Consider the following 11,561-nt stretch of genomic DNA (forward strand, 5'->3'; position numbering starts at 1 on the left):
ACCCGGTCACTATGGCATTTATCAGGATGCTGCTGTGAGACATTCCTGTCTGGGGGTTTGATAGGATGAATCTACAGTAGAACTTGATAACCTAAGTTTGAACCACCTTTATGCCCTAAACACACACACACACACACACACACACACACACACACACACACACACACACACACACACCAGACAAAGGAACCATTCCTAGATCATACCCTATCTGGCTGGCACCCATCTTTGTAGGAAACTCCCCCAAAGCACATTGAAACTGGCGAACAACTCAGAATATATGGATATTTGTCAAAGCCAGTAACCTTAGCCCCAGGACTTTTGGCCTGATACCTGGATCTGACAAAAAAACACTGGAGTTTGCTTAACGTAACTAATGCTGACGTGTGTGTTCTGGCATCCAGGTGTGTTTCTGGCCTTGCATACTGAGAGCTGGTTAAGCACAACGCCGTGCTGAAGCCCAACTTGCCAGTCAGCGGAAGGAAGTCAGAATGACCCACTCGGTGACACCGACAGAGTTCATGGGTCACAAATCAGGAGATTTGGTTATATCATTATCAAACGCTCAACCTCGGCCATGGCAGTTTGTGAGAGTGTCAGATAAATCCATAAAGTGACATGACCAGGCTGATGGTTTTCATTCCAGCTGTCCTCAGAACCCCAGGCTCCCTGGAGGCCCGGAGAGCAGTTCAAGGCCTGCATGCCCACTTCAATCAAAGAAGCTCAGCTTACATCTCTTGCCCACTCAGACCTCTCAAAAGGTTGCTTTTTAAAAACCTGGGTCTGATGCTTAAAATGGAGAAAAAGCAAAGACAAACATTGGACTGGATGATCTGTAAGTACGCTCTTGGCACTGTGATTTCAAGATTTTTTTTTCTTTTTTTTTTTTTTTTTTTTAGTGGCTTGCTGAGGAAAACACATTTTCCTCTTTTTAAAACAGGCTTGTGTAAGACTACATCAACTGTTTTGCATGTCAGAGCCATCTTACAAAAATGCTAATTTAACATTTGCAGTTTAAAAATAAGTCAAGGATAGAGAAGCTCCCTTTGTCCCTTAAGAAGCATATATAAACTTTAGAACGGTTCTATCAAACAGAAGTTTGGGTTTCCCAGTCTGAGACACTTTAGGAATAGTTAGCGGTAATAGATGGATTCCTAGCACCGTTCGGATGTTGCCCTCAAGACAAACAGCAGGGGTGGATGGAGTCTAGGGTGTTTGAGGAAGCTGGCAAGGATGCTGTGATTGAGGCTTGGGATGGATGCAGTCTTAGATCTCCTGCCTGGGCTTTCTCCATACTAACAAAGGGCAACCAAGAGTTCGTTGCTCATTGAGAATATCTGCTCAGGACTCTTTCGATCTTATCACACAGACTGGAGCTCAGAGTCAGTTACAGAGGGAGAGGACTGGCCGAGCACCCATCCATCCAGGGCCGAGTTGAGACAGCCAGGCAAAGTGATATACTCACCTGAGAAGCAAAGACTGGTGACCAAGAAAACCTCATGTTAGGAAGTATTTTGAAAGCCCATGAGCTGCCATAGCGAAGTACTACTGACCACGTGATTCAAAAGCAGAAGTCTATTTTCTCATCATGTGTGGGGCCAGCAGGCTGAGATGAAGGTACACTCTGCCAATACCCCTCCTTGGCTGCTCTTTCTCCCTGTGTCTTCATGCAGTGCTCACGTTCCTGTGCCTGCCTTGTCTCTGACTCTCTGTCTGTTTGTCCTAATCACCTCTTCTTATAAGGCAGTGATCAAATTAGATTAGGGTACACCCCAGTGACCTCATTTTAACTCAATTAATATAGTCACACTCTGAGGTCCTGGGTATTAGGGCTTTCCCATGTGAATTTGTGGGAGGGCACAATTTAGCTCATAATGGTGCTAATAAAGACAGGAGATTTTGAGCTGAACGTCATAACACTATTATTATCATTAGGTTATGACTACTTGGCATTGCATTTTTCTCCTCATGATTAATTTCTGGTCAGGCCATCTGAAATGCTGCTCTTTAGTGTCCTGCACAGAACTGTCCAGTTCTGGCCAGAGCTGGATATTAAGGATATTAGGGTGTCTAGGTTGTGAGACGCATCTCACATAGCTTCCCCAGGCACCGGTTTTATATACCCCCCATGTCCTGATTTTGATATAAGGTGTTTAATGATGAGACCATTTTGATTTTGTTTTGAGACAGGGGAATGGTTCATTTTTTAAAGCTACCAAATAAGCAGGCACGGCCGTGCAGGAGCAGGATTTTAACAGTGGGACAGTATGCCACACTTTGAGTCATACGGGAAGGATAAAAATAGCTCAACAACAATGGGAATTATGAAAAGCGCCTACTGAGCAGTTGCTAAAAAACCCTGTAGGACCGTAAAGGGAAGTAAACATTCATCGAGGGGCGACATTCTGCACTCATTTGTGAGTGAAGCTTTTCCTGGGGTGACAACTCCCAGGGCTCCATAAATACTGGGTGATTGATTAATAGGAAAAAGAGAAGCCAAACCTAGAACTGCCATCCCAGACATGCTTTTAATATTTGAAAAGTCTGAAGTTAAATCTTCCAGTGTTGCAGGAGCTTAACTCTGGAGGGGAAGATGATACCTCCCACCACTCATGAAGGGATTCAGAATGAATGGGGACTCAGAGTTAATAACAGGCATGGATGGCTTACCTGTCCAGTCTTAGGTGGCAGACACATGTCTACATCAATTAAACACTCCCTAGCACCCCTTTCGACTCTAATATGGGAATTCTCTTGGGAGTGCATCAGCCAAGAGCTTGGGCAGTCTCGAGTGCTTTTCCTGGGTCTTTTTGCAAGATGGGGCCAGGATAGTCTGCCTCCCCAAACTTCGCTGTTGTGACACATAAAGAAAATGATGATTCTGTGGAATCATCTGTAATGACCAGACATGTCCATCAGAAGTCAGTCAAGTTGTTGTAGCTGAGAGAGTTGAATATGGGGACTTGGTTAATAGACATCAGAGCTGAGAAGGTGTGGGACTCAGAAGTTATTTAATGAAAGGCCTCGAAGATGCTATTTCCAGGCTGGGGGAAGAGAAGGGAAAATGAATGGGAGCCTGGATAAGTTTTTAAGGACCCATGGCCAATCTTCTGAAGCTTGCTGACTGGGGATTTATGGAACCATCAGAGTTTGGAGAAGGGGCCCCGGGCACTCTGGAGTCCACTCTTGGAAGTGTATTGTCCAGTAGGTGGCAAAAGCTGGAAACTGGGCCCCACCCCACAGCAGGGCTGAAGAATCAGTAAGCAGGAAATAACAAATTGGTTTTTCCTCTTCCTGCCTCCAGTCTCCTTTTATGCCCTCCCTGGAGCCCTCTCGGGCAGGTCGTCTGCAGAATGAGAAATGCATGTGAAGCTCTGTAACACTGGCCTCCGGGAGTAGAAGGTGGGCCTGGGGCTGGGATGCCATAAGTAACTAGTTGGCACCCAAGACGGTCAGTAAAGGTGTCTTCTGCCACGGTTAGGCATAACCCCATTGCCACCCAGGGCACTGAGGGGCGCCGAAGGACATCAGCTCATCTACAGCCCATTATGGGCAGGTCTGTCAGGAACTACTGGTTTAGTCAGGAGCAGATGAGCTAGTATTGTGGGGAGAGGACGGCACGTGAGAAATGGAAGAGCTCTCGGATGTCAGAAGATAAGAAGAGTGTCCACAGTTTGGGAAGGGAACACAAAGACCCCAGGCATGGGCTCTGGAGACATAATAGTACTAGTGCCGAATGCCCGTTCTACCTTTAAGCTCCCCTGGCCTGGGGGCCAGCTACTTAACCTTCCAAGCTTCATGGAGCTGCTGTGAGGATTCAATGAGGTAATCCTGGTAAAGTGCTTAACCAGGTATTTGCTGCAGGGTGATCATTCAGTAAGTGTTCGGCTCTATTATTGGAAAAATATGTGGAACTCATTCACCCACTCCAACCCAGAGAGGCTCCTGCAAATGCACCTGATGGCTTACTTCCTTCCTCATCCTGGCAGGTCCGTGCTGCCCAAAGTCTACATGGGATGCCAGTTGATCTTGATGGGCCAACTGGCTCCTTTATCCTCCATTGCAAATCTGGAGTAGTGGGATGTCCTGGCTGATTATTTTGCCAACATGACACATGTTAGAATCGTTTGGAAAGAGGGAACCTCAACTGATAAAATGTGCCCGTGCCCCCAGATTGGTCTGTGGGCAAGCCCATGGGGGCATTTTCTTGATGATTAATGTGGGAGGACCCAGTCCATTGTGGGCAGTGCCAATCCTGGGCAGGTTGTTCTGGGTGGTATAAGAAAGCAGGCTGAACAAATCATGTGGAGCAAGCCAGTAAGCAGCAATCCTCTATGCCTCTGCTTCAGTTTCTGCCTCCAGTTCCCTCCTTGAGTTCCTGCACTGACGTCCCTCGATGATGGACTACAAGCTATAAGCCAAAATAAACCCTTTGGTCCCCAAGTTGCTTTTGGTCATAGAGTTTTATCATAGAAATAGAAACCCTAACTGAGACAGGAGAGCTGTGTCATCTCTTGCTCTACTGACCAGTGTGATCTGGGTCCATGTGACAGTCACTGCCTTGCGATCCGGGAGTGTTGTTTGCTCTGTTGATGGAATCTGAACAACAGTTCTTTATTATGAACGTCGATGTTAGAGCAGCTACTCAGCTGCTTATTCCTGGTGACTGCAGGTGCTCCACCAAACGCCTCCTTATGGGCCCCCTTTTGACAGTAACTTCTTCCTCTTTGGTCTGAGTCCAAGGCAAACCAATACTGGACTCAGTGCTGCTCCGGGGTGGCCCTGTCTCCATTGCTTCACATGCTGCTTTAGCTCCCGGCACACCCTTCCTGCAACCCAGGAATCTAGAGCCAGCCACTGCTCCTGTCCATTCCGAGGCCCTGATTCTTAGACACTGCCTCTTGTTCCTTTGGCAACCTGGCTCCTGCGTGTCTAAGTCTGGCCTATGACCTTGACTCTCTAAAGGACCTTGCTATTAAAAACTCTTCCCAAGCTCTAGTCCAGGTTCAGAACTCTGTTGGCTTTGTGTTGATAGCAAAGAGAGACTGCAGAAATAGTCTCTTAGGAACTATGCATGGAGCCCTCATATTATACTCACAAACACTACCTCTCTGATTAAAACAAACATATTATAAGTCGAAGACTGGGAATGTAGCTCAGTGGTAGAGAACTTGCCTTGAGTGCACAAAGGCCCTGGGTTTGAGCCTCAGCATTGTCAAAGAATAAAAACAACAAAATGTAAGTTTACAAAGGTAAAAGGAGTGGAGAACCCATGGAAAACCAAAATGACAAGGCCACTTGTAGTGGGTAGCCATTCCAGCTTTGATCTGGAAGTTCCAACCCCCATTGAGACTTCGGCAACTGTCACGCCTACAAGGCAGGGCCAAGGGAGGCCCCTGGAGACCCGAGATCTGGATTGGCCAGCGCTCTCTCTGTTGCGGGACCCTGGACAGTGGAGGTGGGCCAAGCAGAGCTCCAGAGAACACCGCTGGACTGTGATACACCTTCCCCAGACCCCGCAACCTACCTATCCCTTAATTTGTAAGTTATGCCATTAAATAAATCTCCTTTTAACTACATGGAGTGGCCTTAATAATTCCACCAATAGCTGCTTATGTGACATCATTTACAAATAATTATAACAACAGACACTTATTAAGTGATGAAAATGTTTTGGGTGCTGTGAGTTCTGGGTGCTGAGGGCTTATGGGTGGACACAGCAGGGTCTGTGTTTTCATGGGGCTGATAATGTAGTGGGAGGGAACAATGTGCATGAATAATGAGAAAGTTGATTGGCATACAGGGAGGAGAGTGCGAGGGAAATCAGTAGAGCAGACAGAGGTGATAGGACACAGAGGGGTGGCCAGAGGCTTAAAGAAGGCATCAGGAAAGACCTCTTGGAGATGATGTCAAGGAAATAAGGTAGTGATCTAATCAGAAATCTAGAACAGGCAAGAGTGATCTGGGAAGAAAGGGCGTCCTTTGCAAAGGCCTTTAGGTGTTCGAGCAATAACAAGGAAGCCAATATGCCTGGAACTGAGCACTTGAAGGCAGAGCAGAGAAAAGAAGGTCCAAGTCATAGAAGATGCTACGGGCATTGTAGCATCTGAGGCTCTGAGAAAGATCAGGAGCCGAAGTTTGGTTTTGAACAAACAAATGATGTGATCTGACATAACTATACTTAAACTTTAATTATCATCATTATTATTACTAGTGTGTGTGTGTGTGTGTGTGTGTGTGTGTGTGTGTGTGAGAGAGAGAGAGAGAGAGAGAGAGAGAGAGAGAGAGAGAGAGAGAGAGCAAACTGTAGCACTTGTATGAAGATTATGAAGGCCAAAGGAAAGCTTTGTTAAATCAGTTTCCTGCCCGTGGGTGCTGGGGATGGAACTCAAGTCACCAGGCTTGCATGGCTAGTGCCTTTACCCACGGAGCCATCTCACCATATTTTGAAAGAGCTGAATCTTAATTTATTGAGCACTTGAGATGATGCCAGGAATTATGCTAATTAGTGCACATGAACTGCCCCTTCAAATCTGTGCAGCAGGGAGATTCCATTATTATATTTAAATTGTAAGAATCGAGGAAATGGAGGCTCAGAGAAGCCAGGACACCACAGGTCCTTGGATAGTGATCAGACCTAGAAGCCTGGAGCTCAGACTCACAGCTCCTTCCCAAGCTTTGGGTGGCTCTTCTGGTCTTGCTTCTGTTGAACCTTATAGACTAGCCCCAACCTCAGTGGCCAGGCCATCTCTACAGAGGCCTGGGGCTGGGTCCTCTTGTTTCATTTAGCTGTCCTTGCATGATGAATGCTTTATCCCTGACTTCCCTGAATTGAAATCTTTCTCCACATACAACATCCTGTAATTCAAAGACCACACTCATAAGATCTATCCCAATAAAATCTGTGCTCCAGCAAGGACAACTGAAACTGAGTCTTGGATGCTGTTCAATGAAGCATCTCTTTAATCTCTGCCTGAAGCGGAGTTAGGCCTCTGCTACACACACGGCTGTCCAGTCTCTATCTGAGCAATACCAGGCCTGTATCCCAGGCCTCTTTCAGAGTTCCACCCCCTCCCCAATTCCCCAGAGAGAACAACACATCCTCAATCTCTGGACAACCATGGGGCCCAAATAGGGCACTAGCATCCTCAAAAGATGGGAATCTGAAACCTCGACTGTTCGGGTACACTTAGCCCATCGTCTAAGCCAACATGTGTGTCTGAGGAGTGCAGGCATACATGGAGTTGGGGATCTGATGCAAAGGGTTAGCACAAAAGTTGACAGTTCTGGTGGAGAATAAATGTCCCAAAGGCTGTTTAGAAGGCGGGAAACCACCCTGATGTGTGTGTGTGTGTGTAGGCCTTAGTTTGGCGTCTGCTCTACTGGACTCTCCCATCGATGGCAGTTTTTCAGCAGCTGCGAGAGTAAAATCTCTAACATCAGTTGTTGTGTAAAGTGGCAGGTACCTCACTAGAAGAAGGAGTCGGTAGAACCCCAATCTGTGTCCTTACAGGCTACCTCAGAAAGGTAGATTTCTGCCATGGAGTGAGGCAGAGTGTCCCTCCAGAGACATGAGGCTTGAGGATGGGGCTCTGTCTTCTGCTTTCTGTCAGCAGCGCACCCAGCCATGGCCAAAGTCCCCACTGCGGGTTCTGGAGGGGCAGTTGGTGCTTCTGAGGAAGATTTCATGGTCCATGACCTTTTCCTCAGCATAGGAGGCTGGTCCAAGCACACACTTTCTCCCTGGAGATGGCATTGCCTGGCTTTTGTGATGAAGCACGTTTGGCTAACGGGCAAATGCCAGATCCCTGTGAAGAGCACTACCCTGTGAGCCCCTGGTAGACAGGCAAAGCTGGAATGTCCTTCTTCTAACCTGTGTGTGGGCAGCTCTGTTTATATAAAAGACAGTCCACACTGTGGTGAAGAACAGAGCAGATGTGGCCCAAATGACTTTTTCCTTGTGTCTCCACTTTCAGAGGTGGGGAGATGAGATGGGTGACGTTTCTGAGTAAAGCTGGAAGAGGCCAGACTCTTGGACATGGTGCAAAGAAAAAGGGAGCCATGCGAAGGGAGGTATGGCGAGGGCATGGAAGGGATGGCTGGGGAGTACCTGTGAACATAGACATGGTCACACTCCTGAACTCAAGAATCACTGCAATGGGGCAGTGCATCCCACTGTTAAAAAGTGGTCAGGACCCAGTAGGGCCAGCCCCTTCAGAAAGCAGAATTCTTAAACCATTTGCTCTTTATTGTTGTTGGTTTTTTTTTTCCCTTGTCCTGAACCAGGCATAGAGATGAAAACCAGGCAGTCTGGTTTTGTCATCGAGGACTTCACAGTTCAGAGCAAAGTTGACCAATGTGCTTTTTGAGGGCTAGAAGCTATGACACAGCCTGCACCATGTCTGTGGTAGAGGCTCCACGGGGGGGCTTCGAAACACTACGTTTGCGGGAAAAGGTAACACACTGAATTTTACATTATGTAAACTGTAAATTATACATGCTATGATAAAATCAAAATTGATTAGCATCTCCACAGCCCCATGCAGTCACTGAATTAGGCAATTACAGGGTTAGGGGAATATTGATTCCTGTGCTGAGAGTCTTAGAAGACACAATCCAAGATGAGAGAGTCTAGAGATGGTACGGTGCTGGGCTGGTCCAGTGCCACCGTTCAGATGTGCTCTATGTTTACAGAGATGGTGTGGTGCTGGGCTGGTCTAGTGCCACCATCAAGGACTCAGATGTGCTCTAGGTTTACGTTTTGTTTCTTCCTTAAGCTTGCCCTCCCCTAGTCACAGGTAGTCACAGTCACAGCATCAAGCACTTCTTAGAAGCCCCACTGCCCCTTCCCCAGCACTCTTTCTTCCCACTTCACAGAAGCATTTGTGTCACACGGCTTTCTTGAGCTGAACGCATATGGCATTGTCCTGAGAAGGCCCGAAAGGTTCACACTTCGGGCATGGGAAGGCTGAGCGCTCCCGAAGCACTGAATGTGGGCTGACGCAGAACCAAGCTGGGCTAGGCTGCCAAAAGAAGGGAGTACTGAGGGGTGTTGAGTAGACAGCCGCAGAACCAGGCCAGCAGGGATTCCAACATGTATGCAATTCTAACACATGGAAAACATAAGGCCCTAACAGAGGTGTGAATAAAGGGCTCTGAGAAAATCTTCTTGGGAGATTTCGAAGTGTCAGAGAAAACAGAGGCTTTGAGCAGAGCCTCGGAGAGGAAGATTAAGAACAGTCACACACACACACACACACACACACACACACACACACACACACACACACACTGCTTTGCCTGTGGATGAGCATGTTTTACAGACTTCTCTAGCAGATGTGGAACTGTTCAGGCTGCCATGACTTCAGAGAGAGGACTGCACCATTTCCATTGCTTTTTCAAGTTAGCTGTAGTTTCCTTCCTCCCTAAAGACGTAAAAGGAGAGGTCCATTGAGGCACACACTCCACCTTTTTGCTCTCTTTTGCCACCACCTTTCAACTGGGCCACCTACCCACACCCTTAGTCCTTCTCTGCTTTATCTAAGTAATCTTGGAAAGACAGATCTGGGGGGTGGGGGGAATCTGCACGAGAGGCAGTTTACAGAATAAACACGGGAGCTGAGACACAGCACACATACCATCCAAGACTCAATGCCCTCCAAGGGTCCCTGATGATCCACGACGGCGCCACAGACACAGCCCGATTAAGCCAATACTGGGCAAGTCAGGAAGGTTGTGGTAAAGGCATGCCAATAACAGCAACAGCAGTGGTACCCACCGTCCTGTTCTTCCTTCCAGCTCCTGTCTTGGCAGCACTCCATTCCATGACTCCCTGGGGCTGTCTCTGGTGGGTGCACCTGGGGGCCAGCCTCCCAGGAAGCCAGAAGCTGGTTCTACGAGCCTGTGACTCTCCCTCGTGGAAACGGACCAGGGAAATGGCATGTGCTCCCCTCAGCTGCGGCATCCTACAAGTCCATCGTTCTCCTGGCCCACAGCGAGGGAGATCTCATTGATTAATGAGATACTCGAGGGTAAAGGGGGTTCATAAAGGTCATCTGCATAATGTGAGACAGTTCCCCCACTGAATCACACACCTACGCACACAGTGACACACACAGACACACACAGGGCACAAGCACTTGTTTGTGGAGAAATGCCCTTCACAGCAGCTTGTTCCCCTCATTCACTAAATTTTGCTGAGAAAATGTGGGTGACTCGAAGAAAGAGTTAAGCGAGCTGATGGGAAGTAGCGATTATGCCAACACAGTGTTGAGCCTTCTAATTTTTAGCCAATTGTTTAAAAGACGACAGACGGTAATGTTTATGAGATGTATAATTCAAGGCAAATCTGTCCAGATAGAGAGGATAAACGTCTTTTACTCGGCTAACAAATGTCGGGCAGCATCTAGATAAACAAAATCAACAGAACCCAAAGCACATAATTGCAACTTTGGAGAGATGGGGAAACAATTTTTCTTCAAAAAAGAAAGGAAGGGAGAAAAGAATTATGTGTGCTTGAATAAGGAGTTGAGATTTTTCTATCCTTCAGGGCCAATCAAATGCATTATCAGTCACAGGTGAAAACAGGACAGATCCCAAGGTTGGGAGAGGAGGAGGCCTGTGTGCCGTCTCCAGGTCATGCTGCCTGCCAGCTTTGCAGTTTCCCCCAACTTTTGTTTTGAGCCAGATAGCATGATCTTTGTTTCATTAATATTTAAGAGTAATTTCGATTGTGCCAGATGATCTTAAAGCTCATTTAAATCAGCTTGAAGATAATATGAAGCTTTCTCCCAGCATAATCTACTGCCATAAGTGACGGCGTCATCTGCATATAAATGACGGCCGGATATGATAATGAATAAGCAAGGTGATCAATAAAGAATGACAACTGCTTTTGATTTCAGATCAATCTCCCAGAGACCCCTTCTTCAGTTTGCAGATCTTGAGATGCATTGTCTTTTTGGTCCTAAATTTTCTAAAGAAAACACAAAAGGTTTTTTTTTTTTTTTTTTTTTTGTGTGTGTGTGTGTGTGTGTGTGTGAAATGAATCCTTTATTGTGTTAGAAAGAAGGGGGGTGATGTCCACAAATTATACACACATTGTTTTGCAAATACAATAATTAGAGTTTGCACAGATCGTTGCTTTGTTGGATTGAGCAAATGTCTCTTGGCAATTTCCGCTTTTTCTTCTCCTTTTTCTCTTCCTGCTCTTTCTCTTCCTCCTCCTCCGTCTTCTCCTCCAGATACCAACAAGCTGTTTCACTTGGGACTGGTTTGAACACTTGGTCAAACTGCTACAGGCTTTTGGGATTCCTGTCCACACTGCTTTACAGAGGATGTCTTTCTGTACTGAAAAAAAAAAAAAGTAATTTAATAAACTACATCTTCCTTGTTCATTAACCTCGGGCTTACTGGAGTCTCTTATTTGAATAAAATTAACTTTGGATAACTGTGTATTAAGTGGGATTTTTAAGAATTAAATTAATGACACCCTTTCCTTTCCTAGGACAGACACCTTTCACTGTCAAAAGGAAAAATAAAATGAGAAGAAATGAAGAAAC

The 11,561-nt window shown here is 46.5% G+C and overlaps 1 long non-coding RNA gene across 1 annotated transcript; it reads left to right on the top strand.

Moving 5' to 3' along the window:
* Positions 1-1,119: 1,119 nt before the first annotated feature.
* Positions 1,120-11,034, top strand: LOC128105705 (uncharacterized). Its single transcript, XR_008216455.1, has 3 exons — positions 1,120-1,617; positions 7,977-8,073; positions 9,799-11,034. It is a non-coding gene; the product is annotated as an uncharacterized LOC128105705 (long non-coding RNA).
* The last annotated feature ends 527 nt before the right edge of the window (positions 11,035-11,561 follow it).

This window comes from Peromyscus californicus, unplaced genomic scaffold (assembly GCF_007827085.1).
Source record: "Peromyscus californicus insignis strain IS unplaced genomic scaffold, ASM782708v3 Scaffold_9__1_contigs__length_137607984, whole genome shotgun sequence".
Lineage (NCBI taxonomy): Eukaryota > Metazoa > Chordata > Mammalia > Rodentia > Cricetidae > Peromyscus > Peromyscus californicus.